General features: G+C 50.1%; 1 protein-coding gene across 7 annotated transcripts in view; it reads right to left on the bottom strand.

Moving 5' to 3' along the window:
- Positions 1–619, bottom strand: part of MGA (MAX dimerization protein MGA) — a 59,445-nt gene extending 58,826 nt beyond the window's left edge. For 5 of the 7 annotated variants that reach the window (XM_071427318.1, XM_071427319.1, XM_071427320.1 and 2 more), the window contains exon 1: positions 356–619. The gene's annotated coding sequence lies outside the window, so the exon portion shown is untranslated. The remainder of the gene's footprint in view (positions 1–355) is intronic. The other 2 variants (XM_071427322.1, XM_071427321.1) reach the window with 1 other exon arrangement.
- Positions 620–12,699: the final 12,080 nt, after the last annotated feature.

A 12,699-nucleotide genomic window follows, 5' to 3' on the forward strand; every position in this document is an offset into this window, starting at 1 on the left:
CTGACCCGACCCTTCCCGGCTGGAGCGCCCGGATGCCGCTCGGTCCCTTTAAACAACCCTCCCCGGTCAGGTGACCGCCGGCCGCTACCCATTGCCCGCGCCCCCGGGTCCCGCCCGCTCGCACCCTGGACAGAGCGGCGCGGGGGCGCGCGAGGGGAGCGAGCGGCCGCCGGTCCCGTCCCCGTCCCGCGCGCGACCCCCTCGCCTCAAACGCGGGCGCGGTGGCAGCGCGCGGGCAGGCGGCGCGCGCGCGGGTGATTGGGCGGCCGCCGCGCTCACGTGACATGCGCACGCCTCGCGCCACCTCGAGTGAAAAACTTCCAAGGAGAGGGAGGGGGGGGCCGCCAGCTCTTACCTGGCTCCGCGCGCCGCCCGGCAACGCCCCGGCCCACGCGGCCCTCGCCCGCCACGCGCGACCTCCTGCCGTCCTCATTGGCCGCCGCGACCCATCACGTGCGCTGCGCACGTTCCCTGCCCCTTCCCCTGGCTTCTCTCCCGCCCCGCGAGGCCGGTGCCGGAGCGCGGCCGTGCGGGAGGAGGGCCGGGGGCACCAGGGACCGGCGGCGGCCGCGCGGAGCAGCTGCCTCGCGACGCCCCGCCAGCGGCGCGCCGCCGATTGGCCGGAGCCGCCCCCCGACGCACTTCCGCTCCCAGAGTGCCGCCGGCCACGCCCTTCCCGCCCCTCCCCCGGCCGTGCGCGAGGGAGAACACGCCGCTCGCGCGTGGGGCCGCGCGGCAGCGCCTCCCGTGGCCGCGCCGCGCGCGCGCCCTTCCCGAGGGGCAGCCGCGGCCCGAGCGCGTTCCCACGGGCACGCCGGGCCCGGCCCCGCCGCCGCGCTCCTTCCGCGACACCGCACTGCCGCGCCTTCCCGGGGCTCCTCGTCTTTCCTCCGTCGTCCGCATTTGTAAATCACGGACGGGGGGCTCGTGCGCTGCGGAGTGCGATGTTCTGGCGAGCGCCGAGGGAGCGCGGCTGGAGTTCAGAAGGATTTCCCACGCTGTGGACGCTGCTGCCGCTGGCACAAGGCTCTCGGACCCGGCAGGGCTCCCGGAGACGGGAATGTTTGTGCAGCGCCCACGGAACTGCACTCACACCAATCCCCGAGTTACCGGGAGCTACGTGTGCGCCAAAAGAGTTAAATAAAAGCCCGTCAGCAAAGGGACGTATTCACTAACACCTCTGAATATAACAGCTCTGCGTGGTTTAGGCAAAAGGTGATTCTGGAGACTCTTATCCAGAAAATCTATATTTGGTATACAATGAAATAGTGGAACAAATGTTGATTGAAAAAAAAATAATACATAAACCCCCATGAGCTCTAAGCAACATGGATGTGTGCAGGTTGGCTGAATTGTGTGGCAACTGTAGCTGCATCAATGAGGAATGTCAGGCCTCCCGTGCAGTCTTGAATAATAATTTCAAGTTGACTAAGGTAAAGGCAGATCACATGTAATGGAAATTAATTTAAAACTTAAACAAAAGTTGGTGGCAAACAGCACCATATGTAGCCCTGGGCTGAAATTTCTGTGTTGGAGGTCTTGGCCTCATAGGTGCTCAGTCATTGCAGCAATCTGCATTCCCCCAGGCATTGTGACATTACTGAGAATGTGTGACAATATAGCTGGGGAGTCCATGAGGGAGGTAAAAAGGGAAGTATCTCATTAGACAAAGATTCATATTTCTGCAAAACTGAACTTCGTGTTGAATTGATACTGAATTGAGTGGTTGGTTCTCAGATCTGAGAAGATCAAAGATATCTTCCTTCATGTCTTACATCATATTTGAGGAATCTGTATACAAAATTACACATATATTAACTGGTACATAAACTTTTTTTGGGCTTTTATAACCTTACAGCTGAAGTTCAGAAGGGTTTGGATGTCAATGGAGGAAGCACTGGTGAGCTTAGGACCTGTCTTTTTGGAAATTTCATAGCTTTTTTGAAATTTCTGCTACTGTAAGGGATGAAGGGCCCCATTCCCAGCTGCAGGATCTGTTTTACTTAATGGGCCAAACGGAGGAAACGTCACCCAAATAAAATTTACTGTTTGACATTAACTGTAATGATCTTGCAAACATATAAAAGGATAAAGAAGTAATGCCAAGGCAATCAAAGATATTGGAGTTGGAAAAATAAAAGATAACCCATGGAGGGAAAGTAAGTCATTGATAATCTCTCAGGGGGAAAAGACATTATGACGAGAGTGGTTTTGAAGGAAATCTGATGGTGTTTGTGAATATCACAGAAATGAGCCAAGTGCATGTTACAGCTAAAAGAATAAAAAAGAAAAAGTGTTGGTCTTGAAGTGCAAAAAATATCCTTTATTGGAAAGAGGTAGACCTCATGACTGCTGTGTTGAAAAAGTTCCTATGCAAATTATATTGGGAAATCTTTACTTTAAAAATGTACACATTATTTGAAGCAGAGATGCCCAAATTACAAGTGAAGTTTTGCAGAAAAAACCTTCTGTTTGTTGGCTTTTTTTTTTTTTTTTTGAAAGATAAGTATTGGGAAACTAAAGTTCATTAGAGATTGAGGAACCTTAAATAAGGAAGAAAAATAATTATCCTCCTTTCCCCCTCCTTTCCCTTCTGAATAAAACCTTTAAACGGGGGAAGTGGGGAAAGAGCAGTCAGTACCTGTTCTTCCAGGGGCGTGTTTGCCCGGGGACCACACTGCTCTTCAATATCATCTGTTTACCCAGAGGCTTCCACTCGCTGCCCCATTTCTCTCCACCCTCCTGTTCACACATCGTTCACTGTTGGCCTCTTCACTTGAAATCAACACCCAACTTTTTCAGTTCTTCCATCCCCACCCACCCCATTAAGAGTGATAAAATGGGCCTGGAAATCCTATAGGAGTGCTCCTACCGAGGAGCATATATAGGAAATAAAGGCTTTAAAAAACTGAGCAGAAACAGGCACATCCTTTTATAAGAAGAAATTATGCAGGTTTTGAGTGGGCTGAGCTTGTGGGAGGAAGGAAGTGTGATACAAAGAGAAAGGGTGGTGCTAAATCTGGTCTATGCCTAAGGCTGGTATTTTATTGCCAAACTCATTACCTGCTCTGTTTATTCCTGATGACTGTAGAAATCAAACCCTTATAAACAAATTTTGTTCTCCCATCAATAATATCCATTTATAATTAATCAAAATGTAAAAATAATTACATTTAAATGACAATAATTGCATTTAACAACCACCACAAACCTTATGTTTGAAGTATGTTATGTAAATGCTTTAATCAATCACTCAAAGCCTGCAAAATGTCAGATTAAGGATGCAACTTCCTGGGCACTGTTCGAGTCAGGATCATATGAAGAAAATAATGTGCGAATTTTTCATGAAATCAGCATTACACACATAGGAACCAGATAAAGATCGCTGAGAAAATTGTAAAGCTGACATTTACTAGCTTTGCAGCATGGATTTTGCATTCCAAATAATGACCTTCTTAATACATGGAAAGGGTTCATTGATGATGGTTGCTTTCTAAGAGTTTCCCTTGGTTACATTGAAGCTGCTGCTATTGTGTATCTTTGTCTCAATTTAAACCTGAACCTTCCCTTTATACCGGTCACCAGAGCCACACATTACAGTGCAATTGTACAGCAAGAACGGTTCTTCTTTCCAAAGCCAGAGGTCAGGAAAGAAGCAGCCACTGGGACTGGAGAGGTAAGGTGGAGAGGAAAGTCTGTCCAGGTTTGCTTTAATTCAACAAGGAAAAATGGCAGGCAAAGCAGAAGACATGCCCCTAACTTTGTTTCTGTTTTTGTTTCACAGATGAAATAAAGCCCCCCATCGACTGCTCCCCCTTGCAGCCTTCCTTCTTACATGGTCCTGTCTCCGGACACTTGCAGGAGCCTTTGCTTCTGCTCTCTCTTTTACAGAAAACTGCAAGGTGGCCAAGTCCTCTCCTTCTCAGGGTTCGTCCCAACTTCCCTCACGAGGGCCAGGGACAGTTTCGACCTCCGAATTCCCAAGCTGCTGCCTTTCCCAGCCCAAAGAAGGCAGCGCTGAAACAAGGCTGCACTTCAGCTCCTCACCTCAGTCATTCTACAGAGAGCTGCGAGACCTGCGGCAGCACCCAGGAGGGGAGCTGCTGGCGCCGGCGCGTCTCTCTGCAGTTTACTCCCGGCACGGTGTCTATTGAACGCAGAAACCCTCTGGGAATGCACCAGTGATGAGACACTGGGATTTGGCTTTCTTGCTGCAGGCGAGTTCCTTAGGGGACAAGGTACCTTTGGGATCTGGCCAAAGACCATCGCTCGCCGAAGGGAGCAGCCCCGGCCACCCCGGCGGAGCTCTCCCAGCCTCGCTGTCTTTCCCAACTGCTTTGTATGCCGCAGTTTTGGCTGCCACAAGCCTAGCCGAGCCCAGTCTTTTTTCCTTCCTTTTCCCGTTTTGAAAAGACCGCAGCCTAACAAACCCTTTCCTGCCCAAATGGTTCAAACCCACCTTCCCCAGGCCTCGGGCTGCCCCTTCCTCACGGTGACGGGCGACACCGCACGCGAGGGGTTAAACCTTCCCCCACGCAAGCCCCGAGGAAGGCGGCTGCCTGCGCAGCTCCCGGTCAGATCGCTATCGCAGCGCCATGGACCCGAGTCCCGCCGGTACACGGGGGCGGGGGCCGGGGCACAGACCCGCCCTGCAGTGCTGCGGGGGGCACACGGGGCTGTGCGAGGGGCCGGGGGCTGCCCTGTGCCCCAGGGCCCCCGGGCGGGCGCGGCATCGGGTGCCTCCGTCCCCGCGGCCCAGGGCTCCTCCGCCACCGTACACACGCCGAGGGAACCCAGACACCGATCGCTCGTCATCCACGTGAGCGCGGAGCTGTGCTGGAGCCCCGGCAGGAAGCTCCAGCTGCAAACCGCCTGCACACGTCTGCCGGCAGCAGTGCGAAAGCAGCTGCGCTCCTGGCTGAACTTCTCGACAGCACCCAAGCCTCTCCCTGGCTCCTAGAATAATTTCTTTTTAAACTGAAAGTGGTGGTGATTTCTCAGACATGTGAAGCCAGTAGTTCTCATGCTGCAACATCCTCATTTAAAGCAGTTTTGAGAACCCCAAACGATATTACAGATCTAACAGACATACTCTACCCGTGCCCTGCATCCTCTCCCGGTGAAAAGAGACATGAAGCAGACACAGCTCGCCCCTCCTGCAAGAGGCAGAGCTCTGCCCCTGCAGCCCAGACTGCCACTGGCATACTGGGGTCAAGGCCTTGATGCTTCCCCAAAGCGGGAGGGTGCCTCCGTCCCTGCTGCCCAGGGCTCAGCTACCCGGTGGCTGACAGGGAGGGAGGAAGAGGGAGAGAGAGGAGGAGGGGAAACGGACGAGGCAGGCATCAGGCACTGGGGTACTGCTCAGAGGCAGAACAATGGGGTCACAGGTTTTCTGGGTGGGTTGGAAAGCATTCTTAGACTTTTGTGAACCATCTAGAGGCTCCCACGCACTGGCAAAATTTTTGCCCTCCCCAAGGGTGTCTGAGTGGTCAACAGCAGGTGAAGGGAGCTCAAGGTATCAGCTGTACCAGCTGGGCATGAGGGCACCCTCTCCCCTCCCCATTTCCCAGCCCCAGCAGCGCTGCCCTGGTAGGACTAAGCAGCAGGGTGGACAGTTTTGCCATTCAAAGCAACTCGCTGCCCTAAGCACTTGTCTGCTACCCACATGGTACCTCTGAGGCTGATGCAAAGGAAAAATAAAGCTCCTGAGGCAGGCGTGCAATGCAGAGACCAGCTCAGACACCTGGCAGCAGAGCACCAGCTCTCAGAATCTGGCCTGAGGCAAGGAAACTTGCTCAAAAAACTACAGCTGCATCAGTGAGCAGTGCAGTCAGAGCATGCTCACAGACCAAACTGCTGGCTTTAGCAGCCTGCTGCTTGTGCTGTACTCATTTGGGCAGGGATGGTTTCCTCAGTCCAGCTCCTCACCAGGTCTGGGAACTGGCAGCCCTTGGGCAGCCTGTGAGCAGCAGATGCATTCTCACAGCCCATATCCCAGCATGTCCTCAGTCAAAACTCCCCCAGTCCCTGAGGAGGGACTGTCAGGACATTCACTATGAATGCAGCATCCTTGTCTAAAACAAGGACATGCTAAGGTGTCCACTTCAAGTCAGTGTTTTCATGTTATGTATTTCACTGAAATGCTTCCAGAGAAACTACTAAAAAGGCACAGACAAGGCAATTATCAAATATGGACTTGCTTCATAGATGCTGCTGATAAATAACATAACCACATCACAAAACTGCACAAGCAGCTTAGGGCACAAACAAGCAACGAACTCTGTATGGTCTGAGAGCTGGCACTTGAAGATGTTTCTGCATCACCCCCAAGCTTGCTTCACAGGGCAGCTCACCAAATCTACATCCAGAAATCTCATCAGGTTTTGCATGCTGAATGTCAATGCAAGCAAAAGTTACTAGTTAGGGGCCAAATTCTCATTTCAGTTGCTTCCTGCAGTTTTGCAGGAGTCAATAGGTATAACTGAGCAGAGATAAAGTCTGGCCAGGAAAATCTCCCAAATCTTAGCCTGTATGAAGCTAGAATATAGAATTTTCTCTCACTCAGCACTCTGCTACTCCTTCTTGACAACTGAATCATGTTAAAAAAACATTCAAAAACACAAGCAGAATTACCCTTCACTGTTTGCCAGCAAGGTCACTGGCAGGCAAAAGCAGAGTAGAGCAGAGTAAAGCACTGAGGCCATCTCAAGAAACATGCCTGCTGCCAAGGACCCTTCGAGCAGTTCAGCAGCATGGTAACAAGGATCCTGAATTGGTCAGCAAGGGGAAGGATCTGGCTGGTCACACACAGCATCCTTGTGGGTATAAGTGCTAGCAGGGATCAGGGGCTGCTGCTGGTGCTACGGCTGCCCCAAGCCATGCAGGATGGCTGTTCGCAATCTGAGTTGGGACAGAGACAGGAAGGAGAGTGTGGCCATATGGAGGTATTGAAATTGCATTTGTGGGATGCAAAATAAGATTTCATGGATGAGCAGGCAGCAGGGAGAGCTGCAGGAGAAACAGAGCCTGCTGGGAAAGGTTTCCCCTATAGACCTGCAGATCATTAAATGACTTCAGCTTTCTGAAGGATCTATTCTGAGGGCAGCAGCGAGTGACCAAAGGGCTCTCTGCCTTTATGGGCATATTTCTTAGGATTATAAACAATGAATGTGAGGGATTTTAAAAATCAGGCAAAGTCTGCTGTTATACAAGTCCCAAGAGCAGCTCCAGTTCATTCTGTAGGAGAGGAGATTGGCATTTCTGAGACACAAATGTCATGCTAGAGAGTACAAAATGTCCCCAACTGGCACATTATCCCACCTCTGCCATCTCTGAGCTCTCTCTGGAGCAGACAACACTGGATTGCTGGCCAGTCCTCAGCAGCTGGCCCTGGGGGTGCAAAATTGAATTGATCCCTGAACTTCTTCAGGATTGCTCACTTCAGGCTGCCCTGGACTCTTCTGTGCATAAGGGATCCCACCACCAAGGCTTGCTCCTGTTTTCCAGCATCCTCCCTGCAAGCAAAAGCTCAAGTGAGAAGAAACTGCTGCAAGAGAAGCCATTGTCTGTGGGTTCATGTGGGTGCATGTTGTGCCCTTTAATCACACCTGGTGAAGACAAGGCAGTGCCTTGCTTCCATCTGTGCTAGCAGGCTCAGGAAAAGAGTTGTGGGAGAGACACAGATACACCTCATCCTGCTACTGTACGGCAAGACCACAGAAAGCCTTGTCTTTAAGATTTAATCCCCATTTGCACTAATGTTGTGCTAAGAACAGCTTTTCCTTTATTTGCCAAATTCAGTGTCAGAGATGTTCTGTGAGATGTTTACTGAGGAAATAAATCCATTAATTTTTCTCATGAAATTTTAGAGCCTTCCTGGAACAAAGTGCATATTTTCTACATTCACAGATTTCTGATAAACAGGCAAGCTGCAAAGCACGATGTTGAATTCTTGCCAGCCTTGTGACGGCATCATCCCCTGGACTTCCGTGAGCTGCTGCACAGTGCCCCTGCTGTGGGATCAGCATCAGGGCTCAGCAGTGCTACATAATGCTTCAGCAGCTGAATAGGCTCAAGGAAGAGAACCAACATCCCAGCAGATCATCTTCACCCAGGAGAGGTCAGGGCATGGTATAAAGGCAGACTGGGTGCATTTCCAGGTTACATACCACATCCTTCCCTCAATTGTGCTATTTTCATGCCAGAAATCTGATCTGATGATCTTGGTACCCTTCTCACAGATTTACACCACTATCAGCAATGGGTGGTTCAGACCTGCAGTGCAGGAAGCCTCTGGGATGAGGTCTGCTCCACTGAGACTAAATGGTTGAGTGGGTGAGCATAAATCCCCCCAAAAAGGTCTCTGTGGGCCAACTGTATCTTTAGTTCCAGCACTGCAGCTCCCTACCCTACAGCTTGACAGAGCTCAGCAGACTGGCAGTATTTTGTGGAGTATATTAAGAAAGGAAATAGAGAAATACTGAGCCATGCTAATTTCTGCCATAAATTAATAGGTTCGGCCCCTCTCATTTGGATCCTTGCTTGATGATGCCTGCAGAAAAACCCACTGGCTGGTCGGGCAGCAGCCCTGATCAATTTCAGTGATTACCCAGGGAGACTTCATCAATAGGTGGAAAATACGGGAAAGATTTCACATAGTGAGCCTGATCACTGCCTCAGGTACAGCCCAGCATATCAGTTTCAATGGAAGTGCATTGGTGTAATTGGGAGTGTTGGCAGACAAGCTGGAGTGAATCAGATGGGGGGAGGGAGTGTGAGAAGTCACCGGCTGTTTGCTCTGCCAGAGATTTCCACCCCCTCAGCAGCGCTGGTGGAAACATGTGCCTGTGCTTCATCCTTTTCTGTGCATCATCAGGTGTATCTTCACTACCCTGAGCAGTACCAGCACTGCTGGCCCTGGCTGATAGGGTTCCCAATTACAGCAGAGAGGGAGCAAACAAATATTGGGGAGAGGGTCTTAAGCTGCCCCAGCTGTCTGATGAAATGCTAAGGCTTGAAGTTCAGATTTGACACAGGTTTTTTTTACTTTGCAGGGCTTCTGGCAACAGCTAAGTGTCTGCCTCTGTCTGGAATGCAGTTCGCATCCCCTGCATAAGCCCCAAGTCTGCATCTTCCTTTGCCCTTACACCCTGCAGCTCAGGTACAAGGTTCATGGTCACCAAAAGACTATTAAAGCTCAGTCCATCCTCATATGCCCTGCCACATGCCTGCACAGTATTTCTGCTCCTCTTTCTCTTTGTGTATCTCTGTGTAAGAAGAGGGATTCTGTAGACAAATAATACCAGGAAACATATTAATTAGCTCTGAACCTTGCCTGACTTTGGGGAGGCATGCTGCTTTACATCATCTAGCAATGTGAACCTTGGGGGCTTTTAGCTTCTTTAAAGGTAATTTAATAAGAAGGAGCAGTGAGAGGCAGCAGCGAGTGACCGAAGGGCTCTCTGCTCTGGCTAGCACCGTGTCACACAAGCAAAAGTCGCTGTTGCTGAGGCATTCATTGGCAGAAGCAGAGAGGCAGCAGCAGTCTCCCACACAGCTCAGGTAATGACAGGGTAGCAGCCAGGATTATTGTCTTATATATTAACTAAGAGAGCAGAGACCTTCTGAATTTGCTGCAGTAACTGCCATGTTGCAGTGTGCAGCCTGCTGCTCTCCAATGACCCGTCATTTCTGTCAGCTCCCCCTTTTCTGTCACCTTTACTGGCACTGCATGGTTATCAGTATGTACTGCAATCTCCTGTACTCCAGCTGGATCATTTATGCATGCAGGCCCTCTTTCCTTGTCACGAATTTGTGCTTCCTAACACCACATGCTGGCAAGAGCCAGCTCCTATAGACTCTTCTGGAAACTAGTCCAGTTCTACAAAATCTATACTGAACTGAGCAAAGCTTAAATCAACAAGTGCCATCTATCTCCTGGGGTTGCACATTTCTTTCAGATCTATTTCAAGCCAGTGAAAAGAAACTGGAGGAAACAAATGCTGTTTTGATATTTTCTGTACTGCTGAAATACCTGTTCCCTAATTTCAGTCCTACTGCCAAATATAACCAAAAGATGTTCTGTTTCACCTAACTGCAGTTGGGAGTGACTTGGCTTGGCATGCCTCAAACTGGAGGATCCATGGAGTAATTAGGAAGTGAGGAGTCAATCATCTCTGTTGTTGCTAGACCTCAGTGCAGTGACTGAGGTCTGATTCATACTGACACTGAATTCCCTTTATATGACAGAAAACGCAGTCAAAACCCATGTCCATCAGTCTTTTCAGTTCTTGGACTAAGTAATTGATTTCTAGCTCTGTTTCCCATGGTAACAAAGCTCTCTGATCACCAGCTGCACGTGTTGGCCCTAATAGCTTTTGAATCCACTGCTTTATTTCGGCCAAATGCGATGGCAAGATTGAGGTCTGAAGGATAATTAAGTTTCTGTAAGTTTTCTGAAAAAAACTTGTGCATGTGGCAGACCCTATTACTTCCACATCAGTTCCTTCACTGCAGATGGAAATTCAATGAGTATTAGATGCCAGAGACCCCACCAAGGGAAAAGGTCTTGTAAGAACCTTAACTAGGGGCAAGCTTCACCCAGAGGTTGCAATCACCCATTGGATCCGAATCCACAGGAATCCAGCGTTTGTAGAACAACTTGCTATTTTAAGGGAATGCAGCAGGTATGAAGTAACAAATCAGTGTAAAATTAGGACTGTCTGTGAGGGTTCCTCACAGAAATCCCTGGTAAAAAATAAGAGAATTTGCAAAAGTTGGTGATTACTGAGCATCAGGAGAGGATGAATATTACCAGCAATCTATAGAATGTAAATCAGGAAAATATGTGCAAATATCGTCCCTTTCACTGGTCAGCGAGACTCAGATTTTTACTCAAAATTAATTGCATTTCACTTCTAGGGAGTGTTTTTACAGAGTCAAGACTTCAACACTTCCCTCCAAACACAGGTGAAGAAGGAAGGTGGCTGGTTGCAGTGTAGCTGTGCAGTAGCTCCCAGGTATATCCATGCACTCGCTCCAAGCATCTGCTGAGCTGCCAGCTCTGAGCACACCATTGCCCTTACTGATCAGGTACTGGATCAGGCTGCAGCATCCCCAGATCTGCAGGCTGAGCTGCCAGCACAGCCCAGCTGAGGCTCATCAGTCAGCCCTGACACTGGAGGTGACAGGGGCATGTCTCCTCCTGCACTAACGACTCCTATGCAACACAGGCAGTGCTGTGAGCTTCTGCTGTGCTCTTGCTAGGTGCTGTGGAGTCATGCCTCACAACTTAGCTGGTAACTGCCCCATGTGGCTGGCCAGAGCCTCTGTTACAAAGAAGGAGACCCTGTCTCAGGGAGATGTGGATGAAGGAGCATGGTCAGGCTTATCCATATGGGACAGAAGTTGCTTCAGCATAAACGTGCACATGTTGGACATCCCCAGTACACTGGGCAAGGGCTGCTGCTTGGGAAGATAGGAGGGACTGCGCTGTTGTACTGGGTGGTGGAAAAAGAGGGTGGCTGTGGGAGAAACATTTTATTTAATTAGGAAAACAGTGTGCCAGGCTGGTGCCTAAATCAGAGCTGTTAGGCTGGAGCTTCCCTGGGGTCAGGATCACAGTGCTGTCTCCAAGCAGATGCAGGGCCAGGCCAGCTCTGTACAGCCTCTTTGTGATTTGAGAGCAAAATACTGCAGGGCACCTGGGCTGGACCAGAGAGAGCCCCTCATCCTTTACCAAAACACACAGCCAGCCCCCACCTCAGACACCTGCTTGGTCCCAGCTGAGGCAATGCCATCTCTGTTCTGGTATGTCATATATAAAATTTCACATTTCTGTTTTCTGACTCCCTCTTGACAGCTCATCCCATCTGTCCCCATTTTAAAATCTTCTTCCCTCCCTCTTTTTTCACTAGTTCTTCTGGTGTTGCTTCTCCCACCCACAATACAGCCTCATTTGTACCTGGTCTCTCCAAGCTTTTATGCAAAAGGATTAAATCATCATTTGAAACAGATCTAAGGGACATAACTGGGCACTGGAAACTTAAAATATTAACTAAATCAGCTGCTTCATGCTTTGGAAGTCGTTTTTCCTGCATTGCAGATGGGGGGTGAGTGCTTGTGCCGTTTCCCATCACTCTTCCTCTCTGTGTGAGCTGCAGGCAGAGGGCGTGCAGCATGCTGTTTGCTTGTGAAGAATAAAAGCGTGAGGTACGCCTTTTCTTCTCTGCAAGTTGGAAATCCAGGGGCTCTTTTATGTTGTGCTTGAAACACTTGAGTCAGGAGCTGAATTCTACCCACCTCCTCCAAACCTCTTTTCCACTGAGAGCACTGCCAGTAGCTGGATGGGCGCACGTGACAATTTTCAGGGAGGAACTGATGCACAGGTCTTGCATTCCTGAGTGGGAAGCACCACGTCCCAGAAAGGGCTCTTCCCCAGGTTCCTGCAAAGTGGTGGCTGCAGAGCCTCTCTGCGTGGAACCACTGGCCCCTGCCCATCAGATTTTGGCCTTCACAATCTCAAGGCTGGAGCAAGGCAGGGTAACTGTAACCTGGGCAGGCCAAACGTGTTCTCTGCCCCCAAGAAGTAGCTCAGTCGTGCTTGGTGAAGGAAGAAGATGACTTTCAGCTGGGCTGACTATGACCCCACACAGTTAGTGAGCATCATCACACATTCTGCTACAGTTAAGAGACTGGGAC

The sequence above is a fragment of the Agelaius tricolor genome, unplaced genomic scaffold, assembly GCF_023055355.1.
Source record: "Agelaius tricolor isolate 1412-34295 unplaced genomic scaffold, bAgeTri1.0.p SCAF_5, whole genome shotgun sequence".
In the NCBI taxonomy this organism is placed as follows: Eukaryota; Metazoa; Chordata; class Aves; order Passeriformes; family Icteridae; genus Agelaius; species Agelaius tricolor.